The 16,922-nt window shown below is 42.7% G+C and overlaps 1 protein-coding gene across 5 annotated transcripts in view; it reads right to left on the bottom strand.

Moving 5' to 3' along the window:
- The window catches only part of Ilrun (inflammation and lipid regulator with UBA-like and NBR1-like domains), a 70,153-nt gene that overhangs the window by 51,854 nt on the left and 1,377 nt on the right, over positions 1-16,922 (bottom strand). The window lies entirely within an intron of this gene.

The following is a 16,922-nucleotide window of genomic DNA, read 5'->3' as shown; positions in this document are numbered from 1 at the left end:
TTTCGGGTTAGATTTTTTTTTCTTTTAGTTGCCAAAAATTAACTGAACACACAGTCCATTCTATAATCTAGTTCTTACTGTTGTAAAAATAGGAAATATAGTAAAGGAAGTTTTTGGTGTGGGAAGTCCCTCTGTTTATGTGTTGCTTTTATTGGTTAATGAATACAATTGTTACGGCTGGTAGCTTAGCAAAATAGAGCTAGGCAGGAAAACTAAACTGAATGCTGGGAGAAAGAAGGTGGAGTTGAAAAGAAGCCATGTAGCCACCTACAGGAGACAGACACACCAGAACCTTGCCAGTAAGCCACAGCCACGTGGCACTACACAGATTAATAGAAATGGGTTAATTTAAGAGTTAGCCAATAAAAAGCTACAGCTAATAGGCCAAGCAGTGATTTAATTATCAGTTTCTGTGCAATTATTGGTTTATTTTTTGTTTTTTTCAAGATCTCTGTAGCTTTGGAGCCTGTCCTAGAATTAGCTCTTGTAGACCAGACTGGCTGTGAACTCAGAGATCCACCTGCCTCTGCCTCCCAAGTGCTGGGATTAAAGGTGTGCGCCACCACCGCCCAGCAGATGAACTAAATTCTATAGAGCACTGGTTCTTGTTTGTATTTTTTTTTTGTTTGTTTTTTTGTTTGTTTGTTTTGAGACAGGGTTTCTCTGTAGCTTTTTTGGTTCCTGTACTGGAACTACCTCTTGTAGACCAGGCTGGCCTTGAACTCACAGAGATCTGCCTGCCTCTGCCTCCCAATGCTGGGATTAAAGGCGGGCGCCACCACCGCCCGCTTGAGCACTGGTTCTTAACCCTCAATACTGTGAACCCAACTATAAAATTATTTCATTGCTACTTCATGACTGTAATTCTGCTACAGTTATGAGTCATAACGTAAATATCTAATATGCAATATATCCAGTATGCAGTGCTCGTAGAGGTTACGACCCACTGCTATAGAGTAATAAATTCAACCCAACCTTACCAGACACTAACAAATCAGGACACAGGACAACCAACTCTGACCTCTTAACTCCACAGCAACTACATCTTCAAGTACTAGGCTGAGGATAGATGATAGCTACAAAACAGGTACTTTTAAAAAACTATGTACAAAAAAAAAAAAACAACAACAAAAAAAAACTATGTACAAGGGACTGACTGAGGAGATGGCTTAACAGTTGTGAGCACTGGCTGCTCCTGCAGAGGACCCAGGTTCAATTCCCAGCAACCACATGGCAGCTCACAACTGTCTGTAATTCCAGTTTCAGGGGATCTGATACCTTCACACCAATGTACATAAAATAAATAAATTTAATAAAAACTATATAGATGCTGGGAGTAGCGGTACAGGTTTTTAATCCTAGCAATCAGGAGGCACAGGCAGGATCTCTATGAATTCGAGGCCAGTCTGGTTTTACATAGCAAGCTACAGACCAGCCAGGACTATACAAAAACTGTGAAATACAAAAAGCAAAAACAATAAAAATGCTACATACAGAACTGGATAGATACTTCAGAAGTTAAGAGCACTTGTTGATTTTGCTAAGGAAATGTTAAACATCCTTAGTCATCAGAGAAATGCAAATTAAAACAACTCTGAGATTCCATCTTACACTTGTAAGAACGGCCAACATCAAAAACACTGATGACAACTTAAGCTGAAGAGGTGAGGTGAAGGGAACACTCAAGCACTGCTGGTGGGAGTGCAAACTGGTACAGCCCCTTTCAATGTCAGTGTTGCGATTTCTCAGAAAATTAGGAAACAACCTTCCTCAAGACCCAGCAATACCACTTTTGGGTATATACCCAAAAGATGTTCAATTGTACCACAAGGACATGTACTCAACTATGTTCATAGCAGCATTGTTTGTCAAAGCCAAAACCTAGAAACAATCTAAATGCCTGTCGACCAAAGAATGGATAAGGAAAATGTGGTACATTTACACAGCAAAAAAAAATAACAGCATCTTGAATTTTGCAGTCAAATGGATGGAGCTAGAAAACTTTTTTTTTCCCCCCGAGACAGGGTTTCTCTGTAGCTTTGGAGCCTGTCCTGGGAACTAGCTCTTGTAGACCAAGCTGGTCTCGAACTCACAGAGATCCGCCTGCCTCTGCCTCCCGAGTGCTGGGATTAAAGGCAGTAGGCAGTAGGGCATTTTCTTAAAGACTGATATGGGGGGATTCAGACAATTGGGGGGAAAGGCATTCCTGGGCTGGTGGTCTTGAGTTCTATAAGAAAGCAGGCTGAGCAAGCCATGAGGAAGCAAGTCGGCAAGCAGCCCCAGCACAGCCTCTGCAACAGTTCCTGCCTCCAGGTTCCTGCTCTAACTGCCTTCAATGATGAACTGATATATGGAAGGGTGAGTAAAATACATTCTTTCCTTCCCAAGCTGATTTTTGGTTATCAAGTTTCATCACAAAAACTAGTATCTCTACCTAAGACTCCAGCCAACAAAATAAAGAAAAAGTATTTGCCACCACCTTTTAATGAACTGAAGATCATTGACAAATACTGTGGACTGAGAGACTTGTTGAGGCTCTTGGTGTTCCCACAGGTAAACGCTGTTTGAGCCAAACACTCAACCTTAACAGTGTCCTGAATACAACATGAATAGTCATCATTTCTAACAAAAAATTATGCAACCTAGATCTAATTATGATGGTGCAACTTATCAACAATGTCAGGCACTCAAGGTAACAAGTTTGACTCTAATTGTCAATTTCATAAAACATCCTTTAAAAAAAAAAGTCCTGGCCGGGCGGTGGTGGCGCACGCCTTTAATCCCAGCACTCGGGAGGCAGAGGCAGGCGGATGTCTGTGAGTTCGAGACCAGCCTGGTCTACAAGAGCTAGTTCCAGGACAGTCTCCAAAACCACAGAGAAACCCTGTCTCGAAAAACAGAAACAAAAAAAAAAAAAAAAAAAAAAGAAAAGAAAAAAAGAAAAAAAAAGTCCTGGGGCTGTATATTTGTCTAAACTCATAAGTTAGGACCAAGGCTGGGCGCCTTTAATCCCAGCACTCAAGGCCAGTCTGGTCTAAAGAGCAAGTTTCAAGAAACAAAACAAAATAAAAAACAAAAAGTTAGGCTCCCTGGGGGCTTGGAGAGCTGGCTTAACAGTTAAGAGCACTTGACTGCCCTTCCAGAGGACTTGAGTTCAATTCCCAGCAACCACATAGTGGCTCACAACTATCTGTAATGGGATGAGATTCCTTCTTCTGGTGTGCATGAAGACAGAGCACTCATACACATAAATTCAGGAATAAAATAATCTGAACCTCCCCTCCTGGTGATGATGCCCTCACCCTAGAGCAAACAAAGATCTTGGGCCCTTGGATCACAGGCCATATTTCCAATATTTCTGCATTGTACAGAGAATGTAGTTATTTCCCACTTATATCTAGGTGAAAGTATCTTACAGATATTCCCAGCCAAAAGGAGTCAAGGATAACTATGACTCCACCTCACACTCATAAACGCATGTTTCTGATGTTGTCTTGGTTTTTCGAGACAGGGTTTCTCTGTGTAGACCTGGCTGTTCTGGAACTCGCTCTGAAAACCAGGCTGAACTCAACTCAGAGATCAGCCTGTCTCTGCCAGGGATTAAAGGACGTGCCACCACACCTGGATCATAAACTTATTTAACATATTACAAGTTTTACAACATTTTCCTTTTTTTCTTTTTGTTTTGCAACTTTTTCTTGACTTGATCATATGGTTCTTAAGACAGCACTGTGCATCTACTGAAACAACTGACATGCCTGATAGCAGACTAAAGCAAACAAATCTAAAAGACAAACTAAAAGCCAGGTGGTGGTGGTGGTGGTGCATGTCTTTTGTTTTCTTTTTTAGAATTCATGTATATATTATGCATACAGTGTTCTGCTGGCAGGCAAGAATTAAGGATGGTTGTGAGTCACCATGTGGTTGCTGAGAATTAACACAGGACCTCTGGAAGAGCACCCAGTGTTCTTAATCTCTGAGCCATCTCCCTAGCTCCAGTAGTGCGAATCTTTATCCCAACACTTGGGAGGCAGAGACGTGCCAAGCGAATCTTGAGTTCAAGGTCAGCCTGGTGGGAGCTTTCCTAAACTGCTAGGGCTACAAAGAGAAACCCTAAGCTACACAAAAGAAGTACAACTTAAAAAAGACAACACCACAAGAGATCACCCAAACAACAAGAGCAAAAATAAATAATTTTATCAAGAAGCAAAAAGGTCAGGTAGTACAGACCTGTAATACTCCCAGCACTCAGGAAATGGGCACAGGAAAGATGACCAAAGTTCAAGGCCAGCCTGGTCTCTAATGCCAAGCAACTCAGGGCTACATTCTTAGAACCTGACTGACACACCCGCCCCCCAAAAGAAAGCCATTTTCAAAGACAGAAGCTAGGTAGCATGGCAGTACATAGGGCAGCATACTTGTGCCTGCTAGACCAGCATTTGGGAAGCCTTGTGGCAGGAGGCTCACTAATGAAGGTCAGCCTGGGCTACAAAGACCTGTCTCAAACAGGAAATATTCCAAAGCCAAAAGGAGGGAGTGTCTATATACTGGCAGGGCCCACCAAGGCTGAGCACAAAGTCTGAAAACATTTGCTTAGGGGCACTGCAGAGCAGTCCAACTCGAGGGCTTTGGAGTCAGAGCAGCTATCAAACGCTTTCAGGAAGAGTCATTCTAAGAGTCAAAACAATTACAATATATCAACAACCAGGCAGGCCTTCAAAATCCAAGGAAAAACACAGCCAGCCTTCAAATAGATGGTCAAGCCAAATGCCTATCAATTATAGGTCAGAGTATGAAAAAAAGTGCCAAATATTGCCACTGCACTATCAAAAAGCTTAAGTTTAAGGTTGTGGAGTCTTTTCCACGGCTTTAAGTAACAGAAAAGCAACACTAGGCTGAGAACCATGCAAAAGGCCTACAGCTCAACTAGGAAAACCAGTTTGGAGCTAAGGCTCTGAAATCCTCTTATTTATTTTTTTAAAAGTCAAAGGCCTCTCTCCCTGGCTGCCTTGGAACTCACTATGTAAACCAGGCTAGCCTTGAACTCAAGAGATCCAGCCACCTCTGCCTCCTGAGTGCTGGAATTAAAGTCATATGCCACAACCCTGCTATAAAATACTTCAATACTTATTTTTATTTTATATATATGGATGTTTTCCCTATATAGATGTTTTCCCTTATGTGTATCTGAGTGCCACCAAGCCAGAATAGAGTACCAGATACCCTGGAACTGGACTTACAGATGGTTGTGAGTCATCATGTGAGGGCTGAGAATCAAATGTGGGTCTTCTGCAAGAATAGTTGATGCTCTTAACCACTGAGCAATCTCTCCAATTCCTTGGAATACTTTTTTTTTTAAAGGGAAAAAAAAAAGCCATGGGGGTTGACAAAACACTTGAGAGTATCTGATAATACAAAAAATTACACACCTGGAAGAAACAAAAATAAATAAACAACCCAACTAAAACACCTATAAGACCAAGCAAATTGAAAATCAGGAAAATCCCTATCTAAAGTACAACAAAAGACTGCAGAAAAGCTAGTGCTGGGGGTGGGGGTGGGGGTGATGAAGCAGGAGGACTAACACAAATTTGAGGCCAACCTAGAGTTACATGGTCAGCCCTTTCTTCAGATTGAGGGGGAGGGGAAATGTGGGCATGGCGAGTGGGAGGATCTGGGAAGACAGAATTTAGAAGCCCCTAGAAGAAAGGCAGTCCCAAAACACTCATAGCTGGAATCAACAAGCAGATAAATGGCTGGTCACACAGTAAACGCCAGGCTACCCAGACTTACATACCTGTCAGCACACACTAGAGGCAAGAGGATTGAGCAAGGTCAAGGCCAGCCAAAGCTGTACAGAGAGACCCTGTTTCAAACAAACAAACAGTTCAAGTATGGCATTTTCAAAGTTGTTGTTTTTTTTTTTTTTTTTAGTTGTTGGTGACAATCTGGAATGTCTCAATTAACCTAATCTAGAAATCCCTCCCAGGTGTGCCCGCATGACCGTCTCTGACGTGACCTTACATCCTGTAAAATGACCACATCAGCCATTTCACTGTCTAATCACTGAAGTCACAGAATATTGACTTGTTGGGTCTCCAAATAAATACCAACTACTATACAAGTCTTATTTGGCAAAGGGATAAATCTAGAAAACATCATCTTGAGTGAGGTAACCCAGACACAGACAGACAAATATCATTATGTACTCACTCATAAGTGGCTTTTAGACATAAAGCCATAAAAATAAAATAAATAAATAAATAAATAAACAGCCTACGATTCACAATCCCAGAGACCCTAGATAACAAACAGGACCCTAAGAGAGACGTACATGGAGCTAATCTTTATGGGAAGAAGAAAAAAACAAGATCTCCTGAGTAAATTGGGAGCGTTGGGATCATGGGAGAGAAAAGGGAAAGGAGGAAGAAGGGAGGGTGAAACAGCCACCTTGCCTATAAGCAAGGCACTGAACAGTTAACAAAAACAGTTAACACCTTTTACCTGACACAGGCAGGTGAATCTCTGTGAGTTTGAGGCCAGCCTGGTCTACAGAGTGAGAGTCAGGACAGTCAAGGCTACACAGAGAAACAGTCTTTAAAAAAAACTAAAATCAAAACAAAACTACAAAAAAATCTATTTTCGGGGCTGGAGAGATGGCTCAGTGGTTAAGAGCATTCATTGCCTGCTCTTCCAAAGGTCCTGAGTTCAATTCTCAGCAACCACATGGTGGCTCATAACCATCTGTAATGAGGTCTGATACCCTCTTCTGGCTAACTGTATCAATAATAAATAAATATTTTTAAAAAAATCTATTTTCTGTGTGTTTGTTTACCCTACATGTCTATGGTGCTCTAGGAGGCCAGGAGAGGGCACTGGAATGCCGAGACTAGAGTTACAGATGGCTGTGAGCTGTTGTGGGTCCTGGGAACTGAACCCAAGATCTCTGCAAGATCAGAGCTTTTTTTTTTTTTTTTTTTTTTTTTTTTTGGGTTTTTCGAGACAGGGTTTCTCTGTGGTTTTGGAGCCTATCCTGGAACTAGCTCTTGTAGACCAGGCTGGTCTCGAACTCACAGAGATCCGCCTGCCTCTGCCTCCCGAGTGCTGGGATTAAAGGCGTGCGCCACCACCGCCCGGCTAAGATCAGAGCTTTTAACCACTCCAACCTTCCCTGTGTCCAGATTTACAAGACCTGGTCAGTGACTAGAAGTGAGGATGGGTGAGGCTGTCCATAGTGGTAGAAGTACTATGCCACTTTTATAAGAACGTGAGCTACAGGTTTGGGTGTCTACCTGGAAGGGGAGCAGCCCTAAACCAGCCCACAGATACTGAGGGACTCACTGGATTTCATTATTGGCACCTTTGTAATGAATTGTTTGCTGTTTTTTTAACAGCCATTTACGGAACTTTCTAGGCTTTGGTTGCTGTTGCTTTGTTTTGAGAAAGGGTTTCTCTGAGTAGTCTTGGCTGTCCAGGTACTCACTCTGTAGAAGAGGCTGGCCTTGAACTTGGAGCTCTGATCACCACCACCACTTGACAGATATTTTTATAAAAAGTAAGTCTGTACACATTCAGTACAGATACAACAGAGGTTGACACTTTGATCTGTGTTATATATGAGTTAACAGAAGGCACATGGGACAACAACCATCCCCCAAATAGTTAAAAGTGTAAGATAAAAGTAAAAGACTGTCTTATTTTGGAGGATGTTTGCTAGCTGGAGTTTTAAGATTTTAGAGAAGCCGGGTGGTGGTGGCGCACGCCTTTAATCCCAGCACTCGGGAGGCAGAGGCAGGCGGATGTCTGTGAGTTTGAGACCAGCCTGGTCTACAAGAGCTAGTTCCAGGACAGGCTCCAAAACCACAGAGAAACCCTGTCTCGAAAAACCAAAAAAAAAAAAAAAAAAAAAAAAAGATTTTAGAGAACTAGAAATTCTCATTGAAAAAGAAAAATGGTGAGGCAACTTGAAGATTCGTAAGAGTGAGTCTATGTGTACACATCTGCACTTAAACCTTCCCAGTGCCAACAATGTAGGCATCACAGGACTAGCCTAAGCACACACTTTTACTCTAAACCCTCCTATCACACTGAAGGTCTATGATGTAAGTTCAAAAAGAGAAAAACTTCAGCCGGGCGGTGGTGGCGCACGCCTTTAATCCCAGCACTTGGGAGGCAGAGGCAGGTGGATCTCTGTGAGTTCGAGACCAGCCTGGTCTACAGAGCTAGTTCCAGGACAGGCTCCAAAACCACAGAGAAACCCTGTCTCGAAAAAAACCAAAAAAACTTCAACTAACTAGAGAGGACCATTAGAAGGACCCAGAAGTTAAGAGCATTGGATGCTCTTGCAGAAGACCTGGGTTCAGTTCTAGCATCCATACGGTAGCTCAACTGCCAATAGCTCCAGTTTCTGGAGATCTGACAGACTCTTCTGGCCTTCATAGGTACAGTACCAGGCATGCATGGTGCACATAGCATGCAGGCAAAACACTTAATATAAACTAATTCATTTAAAAAAAAAAACTTTTGGGAGTTAGCTCTCCTTCGTCTTGTGGGCTCCAGGTTGTCCAAGTCCTCAAGTTTTCAAAGCAAGAATTTATTTGCTGAATCAACTGGCAAGACCGACTTTTTCCTTGCTTCTTTTGCATTCTTGGAATTGAACGCAGGGCCTCCTGCATTTAGACCAGAGAGCTCAGCTATGTCCCTATCTTTTTGTGATATAAGAATATATGAAGGGCTGGAGAAATGGCTCAGTGGTTAAGAGCATTGCCTGCTCTTCCAAAGGTCCTGAGTTCAATTCCCAGCAACCACATGGTGGCTCACAACCATCTGTAATGGGGTCTGGTGCCCTCTTCTGACCTTCGGCATACACATAGATAGACTATTGTATACATAATAAATAAATATTTAAAAAAAAAGAATATATGAAGACCTCTTATAACTTCACAGGAAATACATAAACCCAACTGAAAAGGGTCAGAGGACAAGAAGAGAAATTTCCATAAAGAAAATGTACAAATGGTCAACAAACACATAAAAGATACAATATTATTAATTGAAAATTGAGAATCCAGATAAGAAATGTGCTGGCAAGATGGTTCATTAGGCAAAGAATATTATATATATATACATATATATATATATACACACACACACACACATACACACACACATCATATAGGTGATGTGGGACTCTCCTCTGTATGCTACAAATATGTTTTATTACCATTGGTTATTAAAGAAGCTGCTTTGGCCTATGGCAGGGCAGAAGAGAGCTAGGCAGGAAAAGTAAACTGAATGTTGGGAGAAAGAAGGCAGAGTCAGGGAGATGCCATATAGCTGCCAAAGGAGAAAGATGCCTGAACCGTCCCAGTAAGTCACAGCCTCATGGTGATACACGATTAATAGAAATGGGCAAATTTAAGAAATAAGAGCTAGCTAGGGGCTCAGCGGTTAAGAGCACTGGCTGCTCTTCCAGATGTCCTGAGTTCAATTCCCAGCAACCATATGGTGGTTCACAACCATCTGTAATGAGACCTGGTGTCTTCTGGGACATACAGGCAGAGCACTGTATACATAATGAATAAATAAATTTTTTTTTAAAAAAAAAAGCTGGCTAGGAATACACTTGAGCCATTTACAAACAAGATTGTAACTAACATTGTTTTGTGTGTGATTATTCGGGTCTGGGCAGCCAGAAAACCAAAGCGTAGTCTTTTTTACATATAGGCCTATTAACTTCAGTTCCATCCAAAAAATTATCATGAATTCTATATACTCACTGTGGCATCCACACCCACATCTGCACTCAGGCACACAATAAAACACTAAAATAAAAAATCATGAAGTATTATTTCACATTGACTAGGATGATTCTGTTTTATTGGTGGAGGCAGGGGCATGTCTGTGAGTCAGAGTGAAATCCAGAAGTCAGAGCTGTTACACAGAGAAACCCTGTCTTTAAAAAAACAAAAACAAAAAAAACTCTTGTTGATGTGGAGAAGCTAGGACAGGCTCTCATTCATCTCTTGTAGAAATGTAAAGCCAGTCATGAAAAGTGTTAGCAGGTCTTCAAAGACTGTTACAACCTAGCAATCCCACTGGAAGCTTTCGACAGGTAAGCGAACCAGGTGCTCAGTGACACACTCAAAACAGCACTAGTAACACCAGCCCACCAGCCAGAAGCAGAAGCACCTAGATGCCCTCCAGCAAGGTGAGAGCTGTGATATGCATATGCAGTGAAATATTACTCAGGCACAAAACAGGACCAAGTACTGACATAACATGGCGACCTGAAAACGGTGTGATAAATCAAACAAGAGCTAGACACAAGGGGTGGGATGCAATGAGAGACTCAGTGCTTACTTAGTATGTGTGAAGCTCTGGAGGACAGGGAAAGGAAAAGAGAAAGACTGGACAAGCAGAGATGAGAGAAAGGAAGAAAGAAGCCAGACATAAAAGGTCAAATATTTTATCATCCTATTTATAAACTAGTTCTATCTGAGGTAACAGAACTGAGGGAAGTTGCCAGTAATGGTGGTGGGGGTTTGGACCAGAGGGAGTGGGGGTAGTTGCATACAGATTGCAGCTGCCTGTGGGGTAACTGCTGCAAAGCACTGTGAGCACACTGGGGTGATTTCACCTGTGACCTCAGCAAGCTAAAGGTAGTGAGAGGCAGGGGAGTCAGGTGAGCTTCAGGGTTGTCTCAAAACAAGAGTTAATTTTATGAAAGTGATTTTCCTCACCCTTAGCAACCCACGTACCATATTCTATACCAAAAACGATCAACTTTTCACTTACAACCCCATCATCCCTATCCAAACACAACTCTACAACAGGCACACAAGCCTGAACTGTGCTCTGAGCCTTTCCTGGTAACTTAGCTGTAGACAATGACTTCAGATAATGGATTTTCTATCAGAGAGCAAATCATAACAGGACCGACAGTTTCCTGCTTTGCTTCTACACTGATGAAAGCATTCGCCCAAAACATACTTTAAAAAAAAAATTTTTTTTGTTTTGTTTGTTGTTGCTTTTGTATTTTGGTTTTGTTTTATTTTTGGTTCTTCCAGACAGGGTTTCTCTGTGTAGCTGTGGAGCCTGTCCAGGAACTTCCTCCATAGACCAGGCTGGCCTCTAACTCGAGATCCACCTGCCTCTGCCTCGCAAGTGCCGGGGTTAAACACCACCGCCACCCGGCAACACACTTGTTTAAATACTGCCTAGTGACAGAGGCTGAAGGATGACTCAGTGGTTAAAGAACTTACTTCTCATTCAGAGGATCTGAGTTCAGTTCTCAGCACTCATCTTGCCTGACTCACAACTGCCTGTAACTCTAGATTCAGGAATCCAATGCCTCAACGGGCACCTGCACTCACGTGTACATATGATGAAATAGATACCCAAACATGCACAGAACTTAAAAACTTTAAAATATACTCCCTGGTAGTTAGTTTTTGCTGTTAGTAGAACTTTGGGTTGGTGGTGGATGGGAGCTGGTAAAGAAACTGACTCTGGGTATAATAAGATGGCTTAGTGAGTGAATGCATTTGTGATCGAACCTCACGACCTGAGTTCAATCACCAAGATCCACACCATAGAAGCGAACCCAAATTCCCACAAGCTGTATATGATCTCCACTATTGAGACGGGATGCACACTCCCCCCGCCTACACACACAAAAAAATAAATAAATAAAATGAAAAAGTAGTAAAATAAAATAAACATACCTATGCCCACACTCACTTTGATGCCAGTCCTTGCTTATCTGTGACTGGCAGTGAAAGTCCTGGGGTAACAGCAGAGTGTAAAGACTTCAACAAGAAAGCAATGCACTCTCTCTATGTTCCTTCAACAAGAAAGCAATGCACTCTCTCTATGTTCCTTTAAGATGACACTCAGAGAGCACAAACAGGAGGATCAAGTTCAAGGCCAATCTGAGCTATTTAGCAATAGCTCAAGAGAAATGGAAAGAAATTAAGAGGCCCTGCCACTGCTCCAGGGTTTGAGTCTCACACTCACATCTGGCAGTGCCCAACCACATGTAATGCAGCTCCAGGAAACCCAGACCCTTCTGTCCTTAAAGAGCAGGTTGAGCACACATTAGAACCCACACAAGCCGGGCGGTGGTGGCGCACGCCTTTAATCCCAGCACTCGGGAGGCAGAGGCAGGCGGATCTCTGTGAGTTCGAGACCAACCTGGTCTACAAGAGCTAGTTCCAGGACAGGCTCCAAAACCACAGAGAAACCCTGTCTCGAAAAACCAAAAAAAAGAAAAAAAAAAAGAAAAAAAAAACAAAACAAAAAACCCACACAGTTTTTTAAAAGAAAACCCTACTCATGCAGTGGTGGTGCATGCCTTTGATTCCAGCACTCAGAAGGCAGAGGCAGGTGGACCCTGAGTTCAAAGCCAGCCTGGTCTACAGAGTCATTCCCAGGACAGCTAGGGCTACACAGAGAAACCCTGTCTCGAGAAACAAAAAGCAAACATTCTTTTTGGGACAGGGTGGGGAGTGGGGGGGGTTGAAGCAAGTCTCAAACAATTGAGGATGACCTAATCTAATCTAATCTACTATCTGCTAATCCTTCACCTCCAAGGATTTCAGGTATGCCCCCACCTAACCTAACTATTTTTAAAGAAGACTGAAATACCAAGTTTTATCTTTAAACCAGAGACTGGATCAGAAACTCATTAATATAGGGCTGTGACTGAGAATGGGATCATGATCAGTTGAGAAAACATCAGGACTATCAATGCTGGGAGAATCTTTTTGAACACTGTGTGTGATCTGCCTAGGTCCTTCCTCACTTGCCTAAGGCACTTTCTGAAAGGCCAATAACTAGGCAGGAGGATAGGTGGGACTTCCAGGCAGAGACTAGTGGACACAGTACTGGGGGGGGAGGGGGGGTAATGAGCCACGTGGCAGAACACAATCTGTGTTAATAAACGGGTTAATTTAAGGTTTGTTGAGTTTTTTGTTTGTTGTTGTTGTTGTTTGCTTTTCGAGACAGGGTTTCTTCTGTGTAGCTTTTTTTTTTCTTTTTTTGGTTTTTTTCAAGACAGGGTTTCTTTGTAGCTTTGGGGCCTGTCCTGGAACTAGCTCTTAAAGACCAGGCTGGCCTCGAACTCACAGAGATCACCTGTCTGCCTCCCAAATGCTGGGATTAAAGGCATGTGCCACCACAGTCAGGCTATTTAAGTTTTAAGAGTTAGTTGGAGGGGCTGGAGAGATGGCTCAGAGGTTAGGAGCATTGCCTGCTCTTCCAAAGGTCCCAAGTTCAATTCCCAGCAACCACATGGTGGCTCACAACCATCTGTAATGGGGTCTGGTGCCCTCTTCTGGCCTGCAGGCATACACACAGACAGAATATTGTATACATAATAAATAAATATTTTGAAAAAAAAATAGTTGGAGGGGCTGGAGAGATGGCTCAGAGGTTAAGAGCACTGACTGTTCTTCCAGAGCTTCTGAGTTCAATTCCCAGCAACCACATAGTGGCTCCCAACCATCTGTAATAAGATCTGGCGCCCTCTTCTGGCCTGCAGGGACACATGCAGGCAGAATGCTGTATACATAATTAAAAAATAAATCTTTAAAAAAAAAAAAAAGTTAGTTGGAAACATGCCTAAACTAAAGCCAAGCTTTCATAATTAATAAAAAGTCTCCATGTCAATATTTGGGAGCTGGTGTTCCAAAGAAAGTCCAATTATAGGTAAAACTGATTTTCACACCAGGTTTCAGCTCCATCATTCTAGTTCCTCCTTCATTTAACATAGAGCTTTCAGCCGGGCGGTGGTGGCGCACGCCTTTAATCCCAGCACTCGGGAGGCACAGGCAGGTGAATCTCTGTGAGTTCGAGACCAGCCTGGTCTACAAGAGCTAGTTCCAGGACAGGCTCCAAAGCCACAGAGAAACCCTGTCTCAAAAAACCAAAAAAAAAAAAAAAAAAACATAGAGCTTTCAACAACGCTAACAACAAGAGGGCATTACTGCACAAGAATGTTCTTTTTTTTTTAAAGATTTATTTATTTATTATGTATACATACAATATTCTGTCTGCATGTGTGCCTATACGCCAGAAGAGGGCACCAGATCTCATTACAGATGGTTGTGAGCCACCATGTGGTTGCTGGGAATTGAACTCAGGACCTCTGGAAAGTCAGTGCTCTTAACCTCTGAGCCATCTCTCCAGCCCCACAAGAATGTTCTTAGCCAGGCAGTGATGGCACACTCCTTTGACCCCAACACTTGTAAGGCTGAGGCAGACAGATCTCAGTTTCAAGTACAGCCTGGTCTACAGACTGAGCTCCAGGACAGCCAGAAACTGTCTTGAAATCTTCAGTTTTTTTCTAGAAAGCATCTGTTCCTGGGGCTGGAGAGATGGTTCAGCGGTTAAGAGCACTGCCTGCTCTTCCAAAGGTCCTGAGTTCAATTCCCAGCAACCACATGGTGGCTCACAACCATCTGTAATGAGGTCTGGTGCCCTCTTCTGGCCTGCAGGCACAGACACTGACAGAATATTGTATACATAATAATAAATAAATATTTAAAAAAAAAAGCATGTATTCCAAACTTAGACTATTCCACAGTATCCACAAGGTCTCAGCCCAGTATGCACTAGGTGTGGGGCTGGTTACCTATAATCCTAGCACCTCGGTAGAGGCAGGAGAATCAAAAATTCAAGGTCATCATAAACTAATAGCAAATTGAAGATCAGCCTGGGGGTACCCTTCTCAGAGACTAGAAACTATCTGCTTATACCCATGGTAGATATAGTCCGTGAGCCAAAAAATAACCCACTGCTCCATGAAGAACCTGGTGATAGCCTTCGAGATTTTAACAATAAACTGGACAGCATGAACCTAATAATGGCCAACACTGGAAGCTGGAGAGATGGCTCAAAGGTTAAGCTCACTGGCTGCTCTTCCAGAGGTCCTAGAGTTCAATTTCCAGCAACCACACGGTGGCTCACAACCATCTATAGTGGGATCTGATGGCCTTCTTCTAGCATGAAGTTGTACATGCAGATAAAGCATTCCTCTACATAAATAAATTTAAAACAAAAAGACTACCCAATGTGGTCCCCCAACTGTTAGTGTGGGGAAAAATATATATGTTCACATATCAGTCCATGTCTGATTCTAAGTTAAGGTCCTTTAAAATAAAGTGCTGCCAGGTGTGGGGTGCACACCTTTAATGCAAGCACTGAGGAGGCAGAGGCAGGTGGATCTCTGTGAATTAGAAGCCAGGCTGGTCTAGAGTTCTAAGACAGAGACAGGGCTACATACGAAAATCCTGTCTCAAAACACAAAAACAACAACAACAAAAACACAAAAAGGTAAATGCTGAGAACTTCACCTGAATACAAAAACAAGAGAATATGTTAGACAATGGGAAGTGAGTTTAGAGGTGAATACAGGACAAGTATTCACTTAGCCCAGACTGACAGAACTCACAGAAATCTGCCTACCTCTGCCTCCTGAGTGCTGGGATTAAGTGTGCCATCACACCTGGCTTCCTATAATTCTTTATTCATAACCCAGTGTCTAGTCTGAAAAAAGTTCCATGGGTAGGAAATTATACTCAACCAACCAAAGCTGTCCTGGCACTCACTCCGTAGACCAGACTGGCCTCAAACTCAGAGATTTGGCTGCCCCTGCCCTAAGTGCTGGGATTAAAGGCGTGCACCACTATCATCTGGCTAGGGGAGTAGGTTCTTAAATTACTTTTTCTTAGCCACAGTGCCTTACCTGTTCCTCACTTTTCACAAACCCCAAAACAATCTTAGATGGCACATACCCCTCAAGCATATAAAACTAAGTGGGTTTTGTAGTCAGAATAACTGTAATAATAAACACTGACAGCACTAAAAACTGACCTGGGCCTGACAACTCACATCTGTAATCCCAGCATGTCTGAGGCTAGCCCAGACTACAGTGGAGGCTCTGCCTCCAACAAACCAAAACCAAAGTGAACTAAAAACTGACTTCAGTATTTCAATGGTCAATCAGGAGAAACTGGGGAAAATAAAGTTCTTTTCCTAACAAACTGGCAACAACATGCCAAGCTTCCCAGTGTAAATAAAAGAGGAAAAAGAGCTGGGCGGGATGAAGCAGGCAGGCCAAAGAACTCAACACAAGGCTAGCACTCTCAGAAGCCCGGCTAGAGAGAGATCCCTTCTCACTTTGGTCAATGAACTGTCACTGTTTCAGTCATCAGCTGATGGTCTCAATATTTTGTTGTTTGAGACAGGGTCTCAATGTGCACTGGTTGTCCTGGAACTGGCTATGTAGACCAGGCTGGCTTCAACTCAGAGAACTGCCGCTCTGTCTCCAGGGTGCAGGGACTAAGGGTGTATATCCACCAAACTCAGCTAGCTGGTGCCCAGAAAGCAAGCTACAATCCTTACATCAGATCTTCAGGACCTAAGGTAAAAGCAGAGGAGGTGGTGATGGCTCGGCAGGTAAAAATGCACACTGCTCTTGCAGAAGGCCTTAGGGGAATTCACAAGACTCACTACTAGCAGCTCACAATTCCTCTAACTCCAGCCCAAATGTACCTGATGCCTCTGACTTCCAAAAGAACCTACACAGACATGCACATACTAACACATAATTACAAAAATAATAAAGATAAACCTCTAAGTTTTTTTTAAGATACAGGAGAACTTGCAAGTGCTTATTTGGCTCTAAAGACTGTATCCTGCATTCAATGCCTCCAAGTGTGCTAAACCCTAAAAATTCAGCCCAGACCAATAAAAAAAAACATACACAGTCCACCCACAGTTCTCATCTACACATAAGCATCATGGGATCATGGAGAAGGGGGCTAGGCTAGGGGATAAAAATCTAAGTTTACAACGTCTTTTCAGGCATTGCTTGAGGCATTTGGTGGACATTGAATTAAATGGGAGTTTGTTTGAGG

The sequence above is a fragment of the Chionomys nivalis genome, chromosome 19 (genome assembly GCF_950005125.1).
Source record: "Chionomys nivalis chromosome 19, mChiNiv1.1, whole genome shotgun sequence".
In the NCBI taxonomy this organism is placed as follows: domain Eukaryota; kingdom Metazoa; phylum Chordata; class Mammalia; order Rodentia; family Cricetidae; genus Chionomys; species Chionomys nivalis.
Note: the sequence above shows the minus strand (reverse complement) of the source record. Positions and strands in the feature narration are given on the sequence as shown.